At 42.9% G+C, this 22,549-nt stretch overlaps 1 pseudogene; it reads right to left on the reverse strand.

Moving 5' to 3' along the window:
- Window positions 1–15,395: 15,395 nt before the first annotated feature.
- LOC128588775 (forkhead box protein K2-like) lies at window positions 15,396–17,649 on the reverse strand (annotated as a pseudogene).
- Between the last annotated feature and the right edge of the window lie 4,900 nt (window positions 17,650–22,549).

The following is a 22,549-nucleotide window of genomic DNA, read 5'->3' on the forward strand; positions in this document are numbered from 1 at the left end:
CATGTAGTAAATATAGGAATTAAATACAAGAAGTACAATAATGGCTCCTCCTGCCCACAGAAGACCTTGACACATTGAGGAAACTTTGCTAAAAACCTTTATTTTTGCATATTACTTTTTAAAATTTTGATCTCAACTGCCTTAAAATCTAGAAATGTGCAATACGATAAATTAGAAATAAATCCCTATACACTCTCTACAAATTAATATAATAAACTCAGGCAAAAATTAAAATATTAAATTCATTTGAAACTTTTCCATATACAGAGCCCAGATGCAAGTTAATTCACTGAGAAACTCTATCAAATACTTAATGCAACAAAAAAATAGCCAGGCATTGTTGCAGGCGCTGTAGTCCCAGCTACTTGGGAGGCTGAGGCAAGAGAATCGCCTAAGCCCAGGAGTTGGAGGTTGCTGTGAGCTGTGACACCACAGCACCCTACCGAGGGCAATAAAGTAAGACCCTGTCTCTAAAAAAAAAAAGAAAGAAAGAAAGAAAGCAGCAGTATTGGAGGTAAAATGACACTTCGTGAATTATGATCACTGGGTAAATGTAAAATCATGTACTGTAAAATCATCAACTACTGCAAAAAATATATATATCTGTACCATGGGAACTTAAATCTAGATGCTGATCGATCTTTTTATATTCCGCTGTGGTTGATGTGAAGACTGCCCCTTTGTGATAATAACATGTATGTTCAAAAAAAAAAAAAAAAAACCAACAACACAGAGAATGTAAATCATAGGAAACTTTAATGAACTGTATTTTTTTTTAATTTTTTTATTAAATCATAACTGTATACAATGATATGATTATGGGGCATCATACACTCACTTCATAAACCATTTGACACATTTTTATCACAGTGGTTAACATAGCCTTTCCGGCGTTATCTCAGTTACTGTGCCAAAACATTTATATTCTACATTTACCAAGTTTCGCAAATACCCCTGTAATATGCACCACAGGTGTGATCCCACCGATTCCCCTCCCTCTACCCACCCCCCCTTTTCCCACTTCCCCCTGTTGTTAAGTTGTAGCTGGGTTATAGCTTTCATGTGAGAGTCCCAAATTAGTTTCATAGTAGGGCTGTGTACATTGGGTATTTTTTCTTCCATTCTTGGGATACTTTACTAAGAAGAATATGTTCCAGCTCCATCCATGTAAACATGAAAGAGGTAAAGTCTCCATCTTTCTTTAAGGCTGCATAGTATTCCATGGTATACATATACCACAATTTATTAATCCATTCGTGGATCAATGGGCACTTCGGCTTTTTCCATGACTTAGCAATTATGAATTGGGCTGCAATAAACATTCTGGTACAAATATCTTTGTTATGTTGTGATTTTTGGTCTTCTGGGTATATGCCCAGCAGAGGAATTACAGGATTGAATGGCAGATCTATTTTTAGATCTCTGAGTGTTCTCCATATATCTTTCCAAAAGGAATGTATTAATTTGCATTCCCACCAGCAGTGCAGAAGTGTTCCCTTTTCTCCGCATCCACGCCAACATCTCTGGTCTTGAGATTTTGTGATATAGGCTAGTCTCATTGGAGTTAGATGATATCTCAAAGTAGTTTTGATTTGCATTTCTCTGATGATTAAAGATGATGAGCATTTTTTCATATGTCTGAAGGCCGTGCGCCTGTCTTCTTCAGAGAAGTTTCTCTTCAAATCCCTTGCCCAGCCTGCGATGGGATCCCTTGTTTTTTTCTTGCTGATGCGTTTGAGTTCTCTGTGGATTCTGGTTATTAAACCTTTGTCAGAGTTATACCCTGCAAATATCTTCTCCCATTCTGAGGGCTGTCTGCTTGCTCTGCTTACTGTGTTCTTAGCTGTGCAGAAGCTTTTTAGTTTGATCAAGTCCCAGTAGTGTATTTTTGAAGCTGCTTCAATTGCCCGGGGGGTTCTCCTCATGAAATACTCACCCAGACCAATTTCTTCAAGGGTTTTCCCTGCATTCTCCTCTAGTATTTTTATAGTTTCATGTCTTAAGTTTAAATCTTTAATCCAATGAGAGTCTATCTTAGTTAATGGTGAAAGGTGTGGGTCCAATTTCAGTCTTCTGCAGGTTGCCAGCCAGTTCACCCAGCACCATTTGTTAAATAGGGAATCTTTTCCCCACTGAATGTTTTTAATTGGCTTGTCAAAAATCAAATAGCGGTAAGTAGCTGGATTCATCTCTTGGTTCTCTATTCTATTCCAGATATCTACTTCTCTGTTTTTGTGCCAATACCATGCTGTTTTGATCACTATCGATTTGTAGTAAAGTCTGAGGTCTGGTAGTGTGATTCCTCCTGTTTTGTTTTTATTTCTGAGTAATGTCTTGGCTATTCGAGGTTTTTTCTGATTCCATATAAAACGAAGTAATGTTTTTTCAAGATCTTTAAAATATGACAGTGGAGCTTTAATAGGGAGTGCGTTGAAATTATATATTGCTTTGGGTAGTATGGACATTTTGATAATGTTGATTCTTCCTAGCCATGAGCATGGTATGTTTTTCCATTTGTTAACATTTTCAGCTATTTCTTTTCTTAGAGTTTCATAGTTCTCTTTATAGAGATCTTTCACGTCTTTTGTTAGGTAAATTCCCAAATATTTCATCTTCTTTGGCACTACTGTGAATGGGATAGAGTCCTTAACTGCTTTTTCAGTTTGACTGTTGTTGGTGTATATAAAGGCTACCGATTTATGAATGTTGATTTTGTAACCTGAGACGCTGCTGTATTCCTTGATCACTTCTAGGAGTTTTGTAGTAGAGTCCCTAGTGTTTTCCAGATACACAATCATATCATCTGCGAAGAGCGAGAGTTTGATCTCTTCTGACCCTATATGGATACCCTTGATCGCCTTTTCTTCACTAATTGCGGTGGCTAAAACTTCCATTACAATGTTGAAAAGCAATGGAGACAATGGGTAGCCTTGTCTGGTTCCTGATCTGAGTGGAAATGATTCCAATTTAACTCCATTCAATATGATATTGGCTGTGGGTTTGCTGTAGATAGCCTCTATCAGTTTAAGAAAAGTCCCTTCTAGACCAATTTTCTTGAGTGTTCTGATCATGAAGGGATGCTGGATATTATCAAAAGCTTTTTCTGCATCAATTGAGAGAATCATATGGTCTTTGTTTTTTAATTTGTTTATGTGCTGAATTACATTTATAGATTTACGTATATTGAACCAGCCTTGAGACCCTGGGATAAAACCAACTTGGTCATGATGTATAATTTGTTTGATGTGTTGCTGGATTCTGTTTGTTAGGATCTTGTTGAATATTTTTGCATCTATATTCATTAGTGATATTGGTCTATAATTTTCTTTTCTTGTTGGGTCTTTTCCTGGTTTGAGGATCAGGGTGATATTTGCTTCATAGAACATGTTGGGTAGTCTTCCTTCTTTTTCTACATTTTGGAACAGGTTGAGTAATATAGGTACTAATTCCTCTTTAAAGGTTTGGTAGAATTCTGACGTGAAACCATCTGGTCCCGGGCTTTTCTTTTTAGGGAGGTTTTGTATAGTTGATGCTATTTCTGAACTTGATATGGGTCTGTTCAACATTTCCACTTGATTCTGGTTAAGTCTTGGAAGGTGGCGTGCTTCCAAGTATCGGTCTATTTCCTTCAGATTTTCATATTTCTGAGAATAAAGTTTCTTGTAATATTCATTAAGGATTTTTTGGATTTCTGATGAGTCTGTGGTTATTTTGTCTTTGTTGTTTCTGATTGATGATATTAGAGATTTTACTCTTTTTTTCCTGATTAGGTTGGCCAGAGGTTTATCTATTTTATTGACCTTTTCAAAAAACCAGCTTTTTGATTTATTGATCTGTTGTATTATTCTTTTGTTTTCAATTTCATTTAATTCTGCTCTAATTTTGGTTATTTCTTTTCTTCTACTGGGTTTGGGGTTGGAATGTTCTTCCTTTTCCAGTTGTGTGAGATGTCCCATTAAGTTGTTAACTTCCTCTCTTTCCGTTCTCTTGAGGAAGGCTTGCAGTGCTATAAATTTCCCTCTTAGAACTGCCTTTGCAGTGTCCCAGAGGTTCTGATAGCTTGTGTCTTCATTGTCATTTTGTTCCAAAAAATTGGTGATTTCTTTCTTAATCTCATCTCTGACCCAGCTATCATTCAGCATAAGGTTATTTAACTTCCATGTTTTTGTATGGGTATGCAGATTCCTGTTGTTACTCAATTCAAGTTTTATTCCATGATGGTCCGAGAAGATGCATGGAATAATTTCTATTCCTTTAAATTTACTGAGGTTAGACTTGTGACCTAAAATGTGATCAATTTTGGAGTAAGTTCCGTGGGCTGATGAGAAGTATGTGTATTCAGTTTTGTTGGGATGAAATGTTCTGTAGATGTCTGCTAAATCTAAATATTGGATGGTTAGGTTTAAATCTAAGATTTCTTTGCTCAGCTTCTTTCTGGAGGATCGATCCAACACTGCCAAGGGAGTGTTGAAATCTCCAACGATTATGGAGCTGGAGGAAATCAAGTTACTCATGTCTGTTAGAGTTTCTCTTATAAATTGAGGTGCATTCTGGTTGGGTGCATAGATATTAATAATTGAGATCTCGTCATATTGAGTATTACCCTTAACAAATATGAAGTGACCATTCTTGTCCTTCCTTACTTTTGATGGTTTAAAGCCTACTGTATCTGCAAATAAAATTGCAACACCTGCTTTTTTCTGATTACCATTTGCCTGAAATATGGATGACCATCCTTTCACCCTGAGTCTGTATTTGTCTTTTAAGTTGAGATGTGACTCTTGTATGCAACAAATATCTGGCTTAAGTTTTTGTATCCAGTCAGCTAACCTATGCCTCTTTAGAGGACAGTTTAAGCCATTCACATTGATGGAGAGTAAGGATAAGTCTGGTGGAATTTTGGGTATCGAGTTTTTCAAAGGTCCAGTGGACATTTTTAATCCTTTCGCCAGTGTGGAAGTTGGAGTTTGATCCGAAGTTTCTGATTGAGTTTACTTTTGTGGTATAGGATTGGGTTGGTCATTGTGGAGGATAGGTCTGAGAACATCCTGAAGAGCTGGTTTACTCATGGCAAATTTTTTCAACATATGAATGTCATTGAAGTATTTAATTTCTCCATCATAGATGAAACTCAGTTTAGCTGGATACAAGATCCTGGGTTGAAAGTTTTTTTGCTTTAGGAGATTAAAAGTTGATGACCAGCCTCTTCTTGCTTGAAAAGTTTCAGCAGAGAGATCTGAAGTTATTCTAATATTCTTACCTTTGTACGTTATAGTTTTCTTTCGCCGGGCTGCTTTGAGAATCTTCTCTTTCATGTTAACTTTAGTGAAGCTAATTATGATATGTCTGGGAGATGGCTTATTGGGGTTGAATCGTGCTGGGGTTCTGAAGCTGTCTGCTATCTGAATTTCAGATTCTCTAGGCATGTCTGGAAAATTTTCTTTCATAATTTCATGTAGAAGGGCCTCTGTGCCCTTGGCTGCCACGTCATCAGTCTCCGAAATTCCTATAACCCTTATGTTATTTTTTTTCGAATTATCTGAGAGCTCTCTGAGTGAGTGATCCGTTTTTGCTCTCCATTTCTCTTCCTCTTTGAGAGATTGGGAGCGTTCGAAGACTTTATCTTCAATGTCAGAAATCCTTTCTTCTGCTTGCTCCATTCTGTTACTGAGGGATTCTACTGTATTTTTCATATCTTTGAGGGCTGTAAGTTCTTGTTTCAGTGTGTCTAAGTCTTTGGTGGTTTTGTCTTTAAATTCGTTAAATTCTTGAGACAGTTTTTGAATTTCTCCTCGAATTCCTAATTCCATTTTATTAATCTTGTCTGCAAACCAAATTCTGAATTCGACTTCTGACATCTCAGCCAGTTGTTTATGAATGGGATCTTCAATCACATCTGCCGTATCTTTTCTTGGGGGGGTTGATCTATTCTGGTTATTCATGTTACCAGAGTTTTTCCGCTGATTCGGCCCCATGGTTTACTCCCTTTGGTTTTTCCCCTGGGGTTTTATCGAGGGCCCGTACAGTGTTGTGGCCTGAGAAACTGGGGCCCTGTCTGGTGTGGTGGAGCAAAGTGGTTCTGTCTTGTTTTCAGCTGGTTTCTGTTCGATCCTATTGCAACTTCTACTCTGGCTTGAAGTCTCAGCTGTGTGAAAAAATCAGCAATTAAGTCACCCCGCCTGCCCACCTCTGGCCCCAGTTGGAAAAGGAGAATCAAACCTTCCTACAATCGCACACCCAGGGCACCACCTGAAAAGTCCTCAGTCTATTAGCCCAGTTCAAAAGGTCCGAATCAACTGTCTCAATCGGCACTTGTCTCGGGTGGAAGGGTTCAAGAGGTCTCTGGGAACTGGATCACAGGGGCCTGGTGACTCCTCTGAGACAGCTCACCCCAATGCAGCGTGGAGTCAGGAGGAGCCACCCTGCAAACAGAGCAGTCTGGGCAGGTTGACGTCTCCTTCCCCACTTTGCCCCTCCGTCGGACCCAGTCACTGGTATCTCTGCAGATGGCTAACCCAGTTGCCTGCAGTGAACAGACACTCCAGGGGTTTGCACCTGCCTGAATCGCGAGGAAGTCTGCCAGGCCCCCGCAGACTGCCGCTATCTAGCAGGAGGAGATGGGGCCTGACATCTTTGAGTGTTTGATGCAGGTGATGGGAAGGAGGTGTTCACTCAGGCTTAGCCCCGTCCCTGATGGATGCTGCTAACAGAACAGAACAGAACAGACAACTTTGTGAGGTTCTGTCTCTGTTCCTGTCGTCGCCTACAGGAGACGGGCTGTTTTGAGTTCAAACGTCTTTGCTGCTGGAGAATTGCGTCTGAACACTTCTCTGGGTCGGCCCCGCCCTGGAGGCTTCCGGGTTTGTGAGCCGCGTCACAGGTGGCCTCCTCTGGTTGCCCAGGGAGACAGGGGGTGTGGCCTCAGAATATCCAGAAGTGAGCGTTCTGCCGTTAAAGAAAAAACGGCTGTTGATCTACCTCCAGGGAACTTGTGCTCTGGTGTGGGCACTCAGGCGACCCTTTTCTCCTCTGTCCCGCGCCCCAGAGTCAGCATTGAGCGGCCGCAGTTTGTGCTGGGTCCACACCCCTTAAGAGATCCCCCAAGAATCAGAACTCTTGGGGGATGGGCCCCCAGACCCCGATTGGGAGTGGGGCAGGGGGAAGCTAGAGTTTCATTCAGTTTCACGCAATACTACGGTCCGGGGAGGGCTCCTGCACTGCACCGCAGGGAAGTGCCGCCAAGGCTTGATTTCCCCTCAGCAGAGTGCCCTCTCCTCGCTCACGTGTCCCAGAGTCAGCACTGACCTGACGCAGCTCAGGCACTGTGCACTCCCCTCGAGAAATCACCCAAGGAGCCGAACTCCTGGGGGATAGGCCCTCAGACCCCGAGTGAGAGTAGGGGTTCTCAGCTCTCAGCGGGGAGGCCAGAGTCTGATTCAGTCTCGGGCCCCGTATGCCCGGGGAGGGTTGCTGCACTGCACCGCAGGGAAGTGCCGCCAAGGCTTGATTTCCCCTCAGCAGAGTGCCCTCTCCTCGCTCACGTATCCCAGAGTCAGCGCTGACCTGACGCAGCTCAGGCACTGTGCACTCCCCTCGAGAAATCACCCAAGGAGCCGAACTCCTGGGGGATAGGCCCTCAGACCCCGAGTGAGAGTAGGGGTTCTCAGCTCTCAGCGGGGAGGCCAGAGTCTGATTCAGACTTGGGCCCCCTATGCCCGGGGAGGGTTGGTGCACTGTACCGCAGGGAAGTGCCGCGAGGCGTGACTCCCCCTCAGCCCAGTGCCCTCTCCTCACTCGCGCGCCTCAGAGTCAATGCTGACCAGTCGCAACTCGGGGACTGTCCACTCCCCTTGAGAAATCACCCAAGGATCCGAAGTCCTGGGGGACAGGCCTCCAGACCTCAGTGGGCGGGAGGGGAGCGCCGGGGATTCAGGGTTGCCGGCAAAGGATTCCCAAAGTTTTATTCAGCCCTATGTCCGGCAGGAGAACGCCAGGGCACCCCAGTAGGGGAGGTAGGTCCAGTTTTTAGAAGGTCTCTCCCGTGGAGTGTAGTGGGAGGGGCTTTAATTTCTGCCCGCTTGTTCAATTGTGGGGCTCCAGAGCCGGTCTCATGGGGGAGGGGGACTCCCGTCCGCTTGGTGGTGGATTTTGTACCTTTTGTTTGCGTCCTTGTGATCACAACTTGCCTCAGCGGTGTTGATGTGCGTTCTTCAGCCTTTTCTCTTGGTGAGGCTCAAGTCCACCAGGATACTTACTAAATTCCTGTCCCTTAACTCTCCTTCTGGACGGGAGCCTTTGTTGAAAGCTGGCTTCAGTCCGCCATCTTGTCTCCCCTCCTAATGAACTGTATTGACTGAACTATGCCATGTATCATCTTTTGTATTATTAAAGCTATTGTCATATATTACTTTCATTAGCAAACCATCCCATGACAATGGATTGGTTATTGAATTAAGAGAAGAAAATATAGTGAGGATGTTTTACAATATGGTTTTACCTCAATAATTATAGCAGGAATTGAGAAACCACAATGTGTTTTTTGTTGTGAAGTTGTATCAGCTGAATCTATGAAACCGAACAAACTAAAATGCCATTTTGATAGCAAGCATCCTAGCTTTGCCAGCAAGGATACCAAGTATTTTAGAAGCAAACCTGATGGATTCAAGCCAGGCTTGACACTGGTGGCAAGTACCACAAACAAAACATAGCAGCCATTGAAGCTTCACATTGGGTGGCACTCAGAATCACCAGAGCTATGAAACCTCACACCACTGCTGAGGATTTATTGTTGCCAGTAGCCAAAGGCGTTGTTCAAGTTATGATCAGAGGAGAATTTGCTATGAAATCGAGTGCAACTTCCTTATCTAACGACACTGTCGGCAGAAGAATAGACGACAGGTCTGCTGATGTTCTTGATCAGGTAATCCAGGAAATTAAATCTGCTCCACTTCCAATATTTAGTATCCAGCTTGATGAATCTACGGATGCTGCAAACTGTTCACAGTTACTCGTTTACGTGATGATGGCAACTTTCAAAGAAATTCATTGTTTGTCAGCATCATATCACTCATAAGGACCACAAGTATCTTAAATTAGAGGGAGAGACATGAAAGGTTGTATTGCAGAAATCAAAGCTATAAGGCAAAAGCAAATATATATGTTAATCAACTATTTGGATGAATTAACTGATACTGGCAACTCAGCATAGGCTTACCCTTCATTGTGATCAAAAGGGAAGATTTTCTTTGCTACCAAGAGTTACTTACTTTGAGCACTCTTGCAAACATAATGCAGGAACAGATATCTTCAACAATTTTCAAGACACAAATGTACTTGAGTAGAATCTGGTTTAAAAATAACAGTTCAGAGGGTGCTGCCTGGGTCTCAAAGGGGTAGGGCACCAGCCCCATATGCCAGAGGTGGAGGGTTCAAACCCAGCCCCAGCCCAAAACTGCAAAAAACAAACAAACAAACAAAAACACCAAAAAAAAATTCAGAGGTTTATTATGAATGATGCAGAGATGAGGGGTAGGCCACGTTGTGGTCTGCCAAATAGTACTATTGATATTTGGAAAAACATGTCAAAAGAAAGCAAAATTCAAGAGAAAGTCACTTTCATTACATTGATATTTTCCTTCCAGAGACACCTGGGAAATTATATGGTTTAAATTTCTCAGGAAAGGTAGCACTCTATGTCTCAGGAACTGTATTGTGCATTAGTGAATCAAAGGAAATCAATAATGAACAAACGAACAGGGAAAACTGGCTAACTTTTCCTGAATGCTGACTGTGAAATGGGTGTGCTAGTCAGGTTGTCTAGAGGTGGGAAAAACAGTTTACCTGTATACATAGTTCCACTGTAATCTTTGGGGCCATCTATGTGCTGAATAACGGTGTTTCAGTTAACAATGGACCAAATATACAAGGATGGTCTCAAAAGACTGTACTGGAGCTGCCCAGGATAGCGATGCAATTCTTTTATTCTTTTTTTTTAAGGCAAGTTCTCACTATGTTGTACAGGCAGGAGTTCGGTGGCATGATCACAGATCATTGTAACCTTGAACTCCTGAGTTCAAATAATCTTCCTGGTTAGCTTCCCAAGAAACTGGGACTACAGATACCCACCACCATGTGTAGATAATTTTTTGTTTGTTTTTGTTTTTGTAGAGACAGGTCCTCCCTATGTTTCCCAGGTTGTTCTCAAACTCTTAGACTCAAAGCAATTCTCCTGTCTTGGACTCCCAAAATGCTGGGATTATAGGCATGAAACTCTATGTCCAGCCAATTTTTAAAATCTTGTCTACTGTAATTTCATGGCATTTTTTCTATATCTAGATATACAAATACTCACCTCTGTGCTATGATTTCCTAGAGTGTTCAGTACAGTAACATACTGTACAAATTTGTAGCCTAGAAGCAATAGGCTATTCCACATAGCCTAGGTATATAATAGGCTAACGTGTCCAGTGTTGTATCCGTCACAGCCTGCAAAGATAGACTTGGACCCCACTTTGGTAAAATCAGATGGTGATTTTATTATACCTGTGCAGGGGACTGCTGCTCTGAAAGGCAGTCGGCCCTGAAGTGGAAGGCAGGTTGACTTTTATACCTTTTTTGTGCCACATGGCTAGCAAGTTAGTACAGAAGCAGAATATTGCGGCTAGCTCAGGGCAGGGTTACAGCTTGAGAAACACAGCTTGAGTAAGTTTCTACTATTGTTTGTTCACGAGAACCTATAGCTTGAGAAACACATCTTGAGCAAGTTTTCACTATTGTTTGTTCACTGGGAACTAGGGGAGGTTTTGGGAACTTGGGGACTTTGTGCTTTCTCGTTCTGAAGCCCTTTCTCGGAATCTACGGGGGTTGGGGGGACGCGCTGAGGTTTTGGAAGCTAACAGGCTTTTACACTAGGTTTGTGTAAGCATACTCAGTAGCAGTCTCACAATGATACAATTACCTAGGAATGCTTTTCTCAGAATGTAGTTTCATCATTGAGCAAGGCATGACCCTATAGGCATAAATCTACATCCAAACACACATATATATCTTGATCTATCAAACTGGAGTATTAGGAATTGACTTACATGATTTTAGAGACTGACAATTCTAAAATCTGAAAGGTAGACTAGTAGGCTGTCGATTCAGGGATGAGCTGATGTTGCAGTCTCCAGTGTGAAGGCTGACTGGAGGCAGAAATAATTCCTCCTCAAGGTAGGGTAGTCTGCACTCTAAAACATTTAGTTGATTGGACAAAGCCCAACCACCTCATGGAAAAGAATCTGATTAGCTCAAGTCTATTGAAATGTTAATCACATCTTAAAAACTGTCTGCACAGGGACATTTAGACTGGCTTTCGATGAAAACCTGGGTGCCCTGGAGCTCTGGTGTGGCTCTTCCCTGGCAACACTATGTCGAAATAGGTGGCAAAGTTGGAAGGTGAAGCTAGTGCTGGGTGCTCTGATCCTCGAGTGAAACCCACATCAATAGATTAGTACCTCCATCGGGGTGAGTGAGGTGTAGCTCTTTTGAGAATGGACTCCCTCCAGAGAAAGTGGATTGTTAAGAAGAGGCTAGTTCCCCAGGTTTCCCTCTCTTGCTTCCTCTGTGGCCACATGATCTCTTAGGACATGCTCACTGCCTGCGTTAGTAGAAGCAGCCTGGTGGCCTCACTAGATGCCGCGGCCCAATCCTGGACTTTCTAGCCATTAGAATTGGGAGCAAATTAATTTCCTTATAAATTGTGGAGACTCTTGTGTTCTGTTATGGCATCATTAAACAGACTAAAACATGTGACCTAGCCAAATTAATACATAAAATTTAACATCACAACAGAGCAGACAGACAATGAGAGTATAGGAATAGGATTATTATTAACAATACTCTTCGTTCTGTTTCATTTTATAGTGTTAACATTTACTGATCTAAATTCTGGAGTGTCTAATCTCTCATTAATCTCAGTCAATGCATTTTTCCTTTCAGAAGTTGTAGATTTTATCTCTGTAATTTAAATTGGTTTTTTATGCTTTCTATATCCCTACTTACTTTATCTGAACAGATGAAGTATTGTTAGTTTAAATGCTCTAATGTCCTTATCTGCTAGTTCTAATACCTGTGTCAGTTCTGGTTTTGAATGACCACTTTTCCTCCTTTTGACTGGCCTTCTTTTTCTGTCCCCTTGCATTATTGATACTTTTTACTGTATTCCAGATATTGTGAACCTTGTGGGGGGTGTTGCATAATTTTATATTCTTAGTCATATTTTTCAGTGCTATTTGGAATCACTGTTAAATAGTTTAGAAATAGTTGAATGTTTTAAGATCTTCCTTTTAAGATAGAATAGAATAAACTGGAGAAAGATTCAATGTGAAGATAATTATTCCCCACTGCTGATGCAAATCTTTTCTGTGTATTCTACAAATCCTCCTGGAGGATACTTCTGATTAGTTCTGAATAATACATATTGCTTTATTCACAAGTATATATTTCTGTACCTCATTTAGGAAGAGATGCTCCTAAAATTATTGTAAACCAAGGAATGAACAAAAGGCTTTGGGAGTCTTTGTAAAATCATGGGTCTCAGGAGAGAATAGTCACGCTTTTAAATTCAAGATCATTTCTCAGAACACGATGCCTGAAGCTTAATCACCTTCTGAACATAAACTATACATGGATCACTATAGAAGTTTTGAGACAGACTGTGTTGTGGTCCATTATTTCATGTCTACGTAACACAGTCAACAGTGTCATTTCACATTCACCCTGCCAGTTTCAACTTGCTAGGTTTCATTGGTGTTGCGGGGAGGGCTTCATCTGTTTTTGTCTGCATGGATTGTATGTGTTGTGATTTTTGTGTCTCTCAAAAGTTTCAACCTACCTATATGAGTGTGCTATGGGAGGTCTAAGACCAGGTAATAATTCTTGTTCCTTTAAAGACAATTTTTTTCTTTAAGCAAAACATCCCAAACCTATCATCAACTCTTTATGATCACCTGAATCCTTAGGTGGGGAATGCTTCAGGAAAGGGAGACATGCAGATTCAATTATTAACTTTTACTGGAGTTTGGACAGAAATAATTCATTAAAAATAAGGTCTATCCTTGTTCTTAGTAAAGTATCTCAAGAAAGTAGAAAAAGTATCCAATGTACTCAGCCCTACTATGAAACTAATGTATGGCTTTCATATGAAAGCTATAACCCAGTTATAACCTAAGAATATGGGAAAGAGGGAGACGGAGGGGAGGGAGGAGGGAGGATGGGCAGAGGGAGGGTGATTGGTGGGATTACACCTGCGGTGCATCTTACAAGGGTACATGTGAAACTTAGTAAATGTAGAATATAATTGTCTTAACACAATAACTAAGACAATGCCACGAAGGCTATGTTAACCAGTGTGATGAAAATGTGTCAAACGGTCTAAAAAACCAGTGTATGGTGCCCCATGATCACATTCAAGTATACAGCTATGATTTAATATTAATAAAAAAATGAGCTCTATCACTTTTCCACTATAGTAGATTTTCTGTTACAATGATTTATGAACGAAGTAGTAAAAGAAGACATAGAAAGCAATTTTCAAGGAAACTGGCTTGGGAACAAGCCCCAGGCTGGGAAGAGGTGGGTATTAAAAGAACCTCTCAGTGAGACTTTTTCACAGGTATCTTCTCATATTTGTGAAACTGGAGCAAGAAAACAAATTGAGGCACACATACCAAATGCCCAAATGTTCAAAATGTGTAACTATAGCTATCAAACTGTCAATACACATCTTCTATCCTTCTGAGAAATATTTTATACTTTCATAACATAGAAGGCTGGATTGGAATTTAGAATGGTCAGACCTATGTATGGAGCCAATGTTGTGCTGTCTGCTCTGGAAAATCAAACCAGGAGAACGATCAGAGCAGCTCCTGGTTCACACAGTCAGTTTTGGATTTAGAAATCCTAGAGAGACTCTAGGAACCAGAACTCCTCACAGACGTCTCTGTCAGTTGGGTGACGCTGGGTGGTCTTGGAGGAACCAGAGAAAAGTGCTCTGCTCTGTAGGCCCCAGAGCACCTGCAGTCCTTGTTTCTGAAACTAAGAGGATGCTCAGTCCAGTGAACAGTAAAAACTACAATAGTATTTCACTTCCCTTTGTTGTAAGCAGTGTAGGACCCACAGCCACCTGTTAGAAAGACTTGGACCCCACTTCAGGTATAAATCAGATGGTGATTTATTACACCTGTGCAGGGGGCTGTTGCTGGGATAGCAAAGGGCCCGAAGTGAGGGGAAGGTGGACTTTTATACCATTTGCGCCATAGAAGCAAGCAGAAACAAAAGCAGAACGTGGCAGTTAGCTAGAGGCAGAGTTACAGTCAGGGGGCCATAGCCTGGTGACTGCATGGCCTACATCGTGATGGTTGGCACGGAGACAGCGTGGGAGATACAGTAGCTTGGGAACTTCGTGTAGGTGATTTTTCCACCATTGTTTAGCTGTTGCTAGGGGGTTGGAGGAACTGGGAGAAATTCAGTTTTATTCTGAAACTTGCCTTTCAGATTAAACGGGGGAACATGCTGGGGACTAAGGCTGAAACAGGCTGAGACAAACCTGGGTCTTTTAGGGGGCTGCTCTTTATCACACATTCTCCCGTGTTTCCCCAGGCTTCCACTATCACGGGATCCATCCACTGGTGATAGGGTCCGGGGGGGGGGTTCTGGAACTTCCAGGTTCTGCAAAATTATCCCTACTCTACCTCCACTGTGCCCCAAGCATCCAGGAATCTGCTCAGCAGGGTCCCCTTCCCTTAGGGGTTCTCCATCCCAAGTCCCTGCTTTAGGCCCCTAGAATCAAACCTCTTGTCACATCCCTGGATGGCCTCATCCAGAAGAAAACACAGATCTCAGAGGAGACCAGGAAAGACCTCAAGGTGAAATCATCCATGTTGCCCATGCTCAAAATGAGGCATCCTAGAAGACAGGGGCTTCCTCAACTTCATTTTCCTTCCTTGCTATCATTATTATTTTCTTTTTTTAGGAGACTGGTTTTACTTAGAGTGAAAATATTTTGCCAGGGACAAAGTTAACACAAAGAAACAAACAATAAAAAATACCAAGAAAGAGAACAGTTATGTGCAGCTCACGAGTCCCGGCAACTCTTGCGCAACAGGCTCATCCCTGGGCCCTCACATGTGCCTCACGCACCTGGGCCTGCGTGTGTGGCTATGGCACCGCTGGTCTGTCCCACCCACGGAGACCGAGGTGCTGGAATCCTTCAGGCAACCGCTCCACCAGGGGACATCTGCAGCTGTCACAGAGTAGCTCCCTCTGAACTTTAACAAGACAGGCAAAAGTAAATCATTCCATGGGCTGGGCTAGGCTAGGGGATGCGCTCTGAGCGTAGGTGAGAGGCAAAGTCTCCTTTTGGCACCACAACGTTGGTATCTTAGAAGTCAGAAAACTCTCCCAGACGCTAGTTTTGGATGCCCTTCTCCCTCGCAGCTGCCGGTGGCGTGGCCATGCTCAGGGCCATGACCATACTCTCGCTGTCCTCCATTTTCAGCCGCTACTGCTCTGGCTGCTCTGGCTGGTTGCCATTCTGGCGCTTTGTGGACGGGGCGGGGAGGCTGATGCTGACCATGGGCTGCCAGCATGCGGAGGGCTCGCTGCCCCATGGTCCACCTGACCGTGGACTGCACTGGGGATTGGTACGACGTGAGTACCATTTTGTGATACAGATTTTATTGGTTGTTGGTGTTGACCTAGAGGCTCCTGTTGTACTTTGTTGACCGTCTGGACATGGGTGGTCTGTGAGGGCTGAATGATCTGGCTGGACACTGGTGGTCTGTGAGGGCTGAATGATCTGGCTGGCAGCGCCTAGTGTGGCATGGCTAGATGCGGGAATAATTTCTACTTTCACTTCCCTGTCATGGCCGTTCTCCCCCCGGCTCTGATGTTGTGGGGGGCAGCACAGCCACCTGAGTGACCACAGCTTGTCCCGCAACAGTGTAAGTGCTTGCTGGGGCTAGTCCAGCCACACTGGTGACCAACACTGCTGGTAACTGGTGGACCACGTGAACTGTCCACACAACGGACGGCTGGGAGGTCGGAGTGGTCACTGGGGCTGCAACCGTGTAAGGGGCGGCCTTAAATGGTCTGTGGCAGCTGTCGCTGAACAGCAATGAGGACTGGCTGGCTGGACAGAGGTGACCATGGTGGCTCTGGGCACACCGAGCTTCCTGGATGCCAGAGAGTTTGGGCTGTGAGGCACCAGGCTCAGCCTCCATGGTGTGGGCGAACCTTCCCTGGACAGGCTGCGGGGGTCTGGGTGCTGCTGGAGTGAGCACAGGCGCCCCAGTGTGACTGGGACAAGCCGGGCGCTCCTAGAAGAAAGAGGTGCCGGGGGGTTCTAAAGTAAGGCACGCTCCTAAGACGTCTTTTCCTAAAAGCCTGCTCTATTGATTTGCTTTCAGAGACAGGATCTATCCTCCAGAACGAGCTTTTGCCTGGTTCTTCCTGGGAACGTGCTACTTTGATGAAGTAACGATTCAGAGAGAGATTGTAGCGAATTGAATTCTGGCAGCCCTTGTCCGCAGTCCTGTACTGGGGGTAAATTTTTGTGATGTGCGTGTAATTCCATTTAAGGTAAGTTGTTTATCAGGAGCCATCCTAATTGCTTGTACTATCAACTGTGTACAGGAATAAGGTGGCTTTGAGCCACCCTTTGGGCTTTCTGCTCCGGAAGCTGCCTTCTCATGTTCTGGCTGCGAGTTTTCGGCCATTAAATTGAGGTCAGGTAGCATCACTCGGCCCACTTTGTACCCTGAACACCCTGCTCCGTGGGCTGGATGGGCAGGAGTTGGCAGCAACGATGGCCCCCGTGGGGGAGGGGAGGGGCGACGGTGTCTGGAATGTTGATGGTCAGGGGCAAGATGGGCGGCTGACCGGCCTTCACTGGGGTCTCAGCACTTCCTGCTTCTCCCTCTTGTCGCTGCACAGGGCGGTGAATGTGATCTTGACATTAGTGCTCGGCAACCTGAACCTGCACATGGGAGGCAGCAGCTGCCAGGCGCCCTGTGCCTCTGGAACAGCAGTCCACGCACAGGCTGTTCTTGCAGAGGCAGTGCAGGTAGAAGTAGCCGCCAGTGTCCAGCCTGGGCTGTGCGGCCAGCAACTCTGGGCGTGAAGATCTCGACGTGGCACAGGGAGATGAAGCTCCAGCGCCCCATACTCACGTCCACCGAGCCCTGCCACGAGTTGCACCGGAGGGTCACGGAGCGCTCCTTCATCAGATACTCGAACTCACGGCCCTCCAGTCGTGCCACAACCCAGCCGCCTGTGGGGACCAGCTGCCCCGGCCGCGCTGCCCGCCAGTGGGGGACCCACGCCCGAGAGTGCCACTGCTGCCACAGATATTGGCCTTTGTGAGGGCCCGCCGCTGCTTGGCACGGGTGCGTGTGGGAGGTGGAGGCCCAGGCGCCCGGCGGAGCTCCACAGCGAGGCCTCTGGTCAGCGAGGCAGAGCCAGGCCTTCCTTCCTCTAGGTCCTCAGAGCCTTGGTGTATCATCCCACTGTCCCAATTTTCTCTGTGAAGCCAAGGCAGTTGCCTAAAAACTCTTGTGCACAGATCTGAGATGCTGCTTCAGAATTCAGTTTGGCTCTCTCAGACAACATGGAAGATGTTTGGAGGGAATTGTCAGGAGAAGGGTTTTCCTTAAGGCTCCAATGTGTCATCTCTTCCCACCCCATAAGCAGTGAACTAAATGAGTTGGGGAAAAGGCTCCCATCATATTATATTCTGGGGTAGAAATAAATTATGATTAACCTCCACATAACTTCTCTTCCCTGCTCAGACCCAGGGGCACCCTGCTTCTGGCTTCCCAGCAATTTCCTGGAATTCCTTCCCTCTGACATGGGGTTGGGGGGGTGCCTGGCAAAGAATTCTGTATTACGCTCTGGGAGAAACCCTTAGGCAACATTATCTGGAGTTTCAGGAGCAGGAGAAATCTGTGTTCTGAAGTAAGGGCCAAAATTGTTCTCACATTACAATTTTACATTACAATACAAAAATAAATCAATATAAAAAATAAAACACTTCCTACAGTAACAAATACATGTGAAGTCACCCTCAGGCACATCATCATCAATGTTTCTTAGACATTTGACAAAATTACTAACTGTTGAAAAATTTTTTTTTCTTTCCGTTTTTTGTTATAAGTTAATAATTAAAGCTACCAATCCAGAAATCAGTTTTTAGATACTAAATCACCAGTAGGGAGTTTATTTGTTGCAAAAATATGTGATTCTTGATGAGATGACGCTGCTAGAAATTTGTTTCCGGAGATATCCAAGGTGATAAATCAATCTTTCCTTTTGTCTTCGGGAAACCTAATCGCCCATACTAACACCCACCTATCTGATGAATAGTAATCACTTTGATAATCACTTTGACGTTATGGGTGTGGTCCTCAGAGGTCCTATAAATGAGAGACTGTCAAGGAGTCAAGCTCATTCTTCTCCATAACAGGCAGAGTTGAGTTGGGAGCTCACTTGGCCTTGCACACTTCTGAAAGCTACTACTCCTACCCTGTGAGGTCCTGATCCTAACCTGACTTCATACTGCTCCAGCAAGCACTGGTGAGGTCACAGATAGAGTCATTAGGTGAGTACTGCATGAGTCCCTACTACTTTCTATCATTGAAATAAATAGTGTAATTTTAATTTGCAGATCAGTCAATTGAAATTGTTTTTATGGAGTGATTGTGCTCAGTTAGTAAAAATGACTCCTATACTCTAGTTAAAGATAAACTATTTTATAAAGTCATCTTACTAATTTTTAATTCATATGATGATTTTTCTGTATTATTTTAGGTATGTCTTCATTGTTTACCTGGTAATATTCAAAGATAGGTTGCCAGATGACTTATAATTTTGTGCTTTTTGTAGATTCTACAAATTGGCTAGGAATATTTTTTCCTTTTTTATTTTTCTTTCTTTTTTTGTTTTTGAGATAGACTCTCACTATGTCACCCTTGGTAGAGTTCTGTGGTGTTTGCAGCTCACAGCAACCTCAAACTCTTGGGCTTAAGCAATTCTCTTGCTTCAGCCTCCCAAGTAGCTGGGACTACAGGCACCTGCCTTTTTCTTTTCTTTTTTTTTTTTTTTTTTTCCCGCTGCTGTTGCCATTTTTGTTTTAGTAGGCTCGGGCCATGTTTAAACCCACTTGCCCAGGTGCATGTGGCCAGTACCCTAAACACTGAGCTATGTTTGCAGAGACTGGCCAGGAACATTTTTTTCTAGAAATATGTTATACATGCATACATACATTACATACTACTTTATAAGTGGTGCTTCATGTACGCATAGAAGAGATATTCAAATAAGAGATAACTTTCTTAGGAAAATATTGCTCTTGACAGTGGCAATATTGTCACTTTAGAAGCTTCCATTTATAAACTTAAGTACTAAAGATGAGTAAATGTTTAGGCACTGAAAAAGATGATATTAGTGATCATGAAGGAACCTCAGTAATGAGAATGCTCTCTGTATTTATCTACTATAGAAAACGAGAACTCCAGTTTTATTGTACAATGAATTTTATTACATGATATTTATTATTTCTTCTCAATGTGAAAGTATGCCTGGTGTTTTTCAAAGACCTGGAAGATCTCATTTCAATGGTGTATTTACTGGTCTGTGGTGGAGAACAGTCATGAGGTGGTGGATGCCCCCACGACTTGGAAACATTCTAAGAATGACCCCCAGCTGCCCTCATCCTTCAAGAACAACATGTTTTTCTTCACCTTGTTTTTCATCCTCTCCCAGGAAACTTTTACCTTTTACTTCACTCTACGGAAGTCTTGTGATGAAACAATTGTAATGGACTAGATTGTTTTTCATTACCTTCTTTGTAACCTTTTCCTTAGCACCTACAGAAGCCCATAAAGTTGAAGATATTTTTCCTTGGTTACACTGTCTCTGCACAAAGAACTTTAACTTTCCCTATATACTAAAGCTGATTTCTTTGCTTGAGGCTGGTGATGAGCATGGCTGCACCACTCCTCCCAATCCTATATTTATGTTTCTCTTATTATTCTTAGTTGCCCACCATTATCACTTTGGGTTTTTCTCCATCAAGCAGGCTCTAGATATTCAATTTGTATGCAAGATATAGATAATAAAGATAGAACAGATTCAACAACTTAGGGTATTTATATAAAAAGAGACTGGTCGAAATATGATCCAATTTTACAAAGTTAAGTTTGTCTCCTGTATTCAAAAGTTGCTTTTGGGAGGGAATCTGTTAGAGACAACAAAAGACATCAATGGAGAAAATTTGTTTTATAAACATGTTGTATATACATTTTTCTTATTCATTTTTATCAATTGGTTAGCTGCAAGGTATTTTCTACCTCATAAGTGAGACACACAAGACACAGTGGCATTCTCTACATTACTGCATTTTATAATTTTTTTTCTTTTTGTGAAACATTTCCTATCTATTGATAAGGACGTTGTAGTCAGCAGCATATCTTTGAGTTGATTGAGACATAGGGCTTGGAAGAGGAAATGTACCAGAAAATAATTGCTGATTGAATTAAATTGTTGTTTAGAGAATAACAAGTGCTTGGTTAGCTGATTTTAATTTAGATCTGAAACCTTAACACTTACTTTAGAGTGATGTTGGAGACGTGTCATGGTAGGGGGATTCTAACAATTAACTGAGATCAAATCTCAGCCCCTACTTACATTGTCAAGTCAATGACTGGCAATGAGAATTGACTGATTCCCTGCAGACCAAACTCCTGGAGGTACAGATTGGGTTAAGCTCCTGTAGTTTGAGCAACTTAAAGGAAAGTAATACAGCACAAAACATGCACATTTCTTTTCTTTTTTTTTTTTAAATTGAGACAGAGTCTCACTTTGGAAATTCAGTAACCACGGGGCTTTGCCAAATTTCTCAACATTGATTCAAAATCAATCTGATGTCAGAGAGGAAAATAGGTGATAAAACTATGGGCATCATAGCTTACAGCAACCTCCAACTCTTGAGCTGAAGTGATTCTCTTGCCTCAGCCTCCTGAGTTGCTGGGGCTACATGTGCCTGCTACAATGCCCAGCTATTTTTTTTTTCTTCTTTTACCAGGCATGGGCCAGATTCAATTTTAACAGACCCAGGCTGGATTCGATTTACCAGCCCTGGTGCATGTGGCTGGTGCCCTAATCACTAAGTTATCGGCGCCCAGCTGAAAACTGGTACATTTCTAGAGGAGAAACGGTTTGGTAAGGTAGATACATGTTAGATAAGTACCCAACCAGTTATCTACAAAGCTTGAGAAATGTGTTTGTGCCTCAGTTTCCCATTTGTGTCATGCAAAGGGAAGCCTATTCTGCTCTAGATAGGAGTTTATTATTCAGTCAACATGTGAGTGTATTTTTGGTTAGACTTTTGGTTCTTTAGGGCAGAAGAATAAATTCTAATTTTCTTTCTTTAGTAACATGGACCTAGATATACTGCAAGCCTTCCAGAGGGAAATCACCTGTGCCATCTGCCTGCACTACCTTATAGACCCAGTCACCATAGGCTGTGGACACAGCTTTTGCAGGCCCTGCCTTTCTCTCTCCTGGGAAGGAGCCCCAAATCCTGCCCCCTGCCCAGAGTGCAGAGAACCATCACAGCAGAGAAAGTTCAAAACCAATATTGTTCTGAAGAATCTGGTGTCCATTGCCAGAAAAGCCAGTCTCTGGCAATTCCTGAGCTCTGAGGAACAAATGTGTGGAACCCACAAGGAGAAGAACAAGATGTTCTGTGAAGTGGACAGGAGCCTGCTGTGATCGCTCTGCTCTCCCAGGAGCACGGGGCTCACAGACACTGTCCCGTTGAAGGGGCAGCTGCGGACCAGCGGGTAAGGGATGCTTCTGAGATCACGTTGAGAGCTGGAGGGTGGTAGAATTAAAGAGGGTAGAAGGAAGATGAAGATCATGAGGAAGAGTTTTCTATTCTTTACCATGCCTAACATGTACTGGTATATGCCTAACAGCTATACATATAGCCGCCTCCATGAGGTTAGCATTCCAATAGAAGGAGATAATGTGAATTGATTATTGTTTTCATTAAGAGGATTATGTAGACATCAACAGAAAGCTCTCATGTTCAGAGATCATTGACTATGAAAACTATGTAAAGAAAATTTTGTATTGGAAACACATTTACCAAAACTTGACAAACATGTTAGCTTTAAGTACATTGGAATGGGCATTTGAAAAGCAGTTGTAGATGGACATCATGCGGCAGGATGCTTACCTGAAACTTCCCCAAATATATCAAATATTTATTTGTTTTGCCTTGATAGTGGTTACATTACATGTGGGCTGCAGTCTGAAATCTTCTAATATAGAAAGTTATGCAGAGTAAAAGTACAAAATAATCCTGCCGCTCTTCCCAACATACTTTTATTGAACGTTCCTTGACTCTCTGCATCAGTCGGGTCAGAATTCTATACTGTTTGTTTTTCTACTGCTCACATTTGTATCTTTCTGGCAGGCTAAACTCAAAAAGCAAATGAGATCTTTA

The sequence above is a fragment of the Nycticebus coucang genome, chromosome 6, assembly GCF_027406575.1.
Source record: "Nycticebus coucang isolate mNycCou1 chromosome 6, mNycCou1.pri, whole genome shotgun sequence".
Classification (NCBI taxonomy): domain Eukaryota; kingdom Metazoa; phylum Chordata; class Mammalia; order Primates; family Lorisidae; genus Nycticebus; species Nycticebus coucang.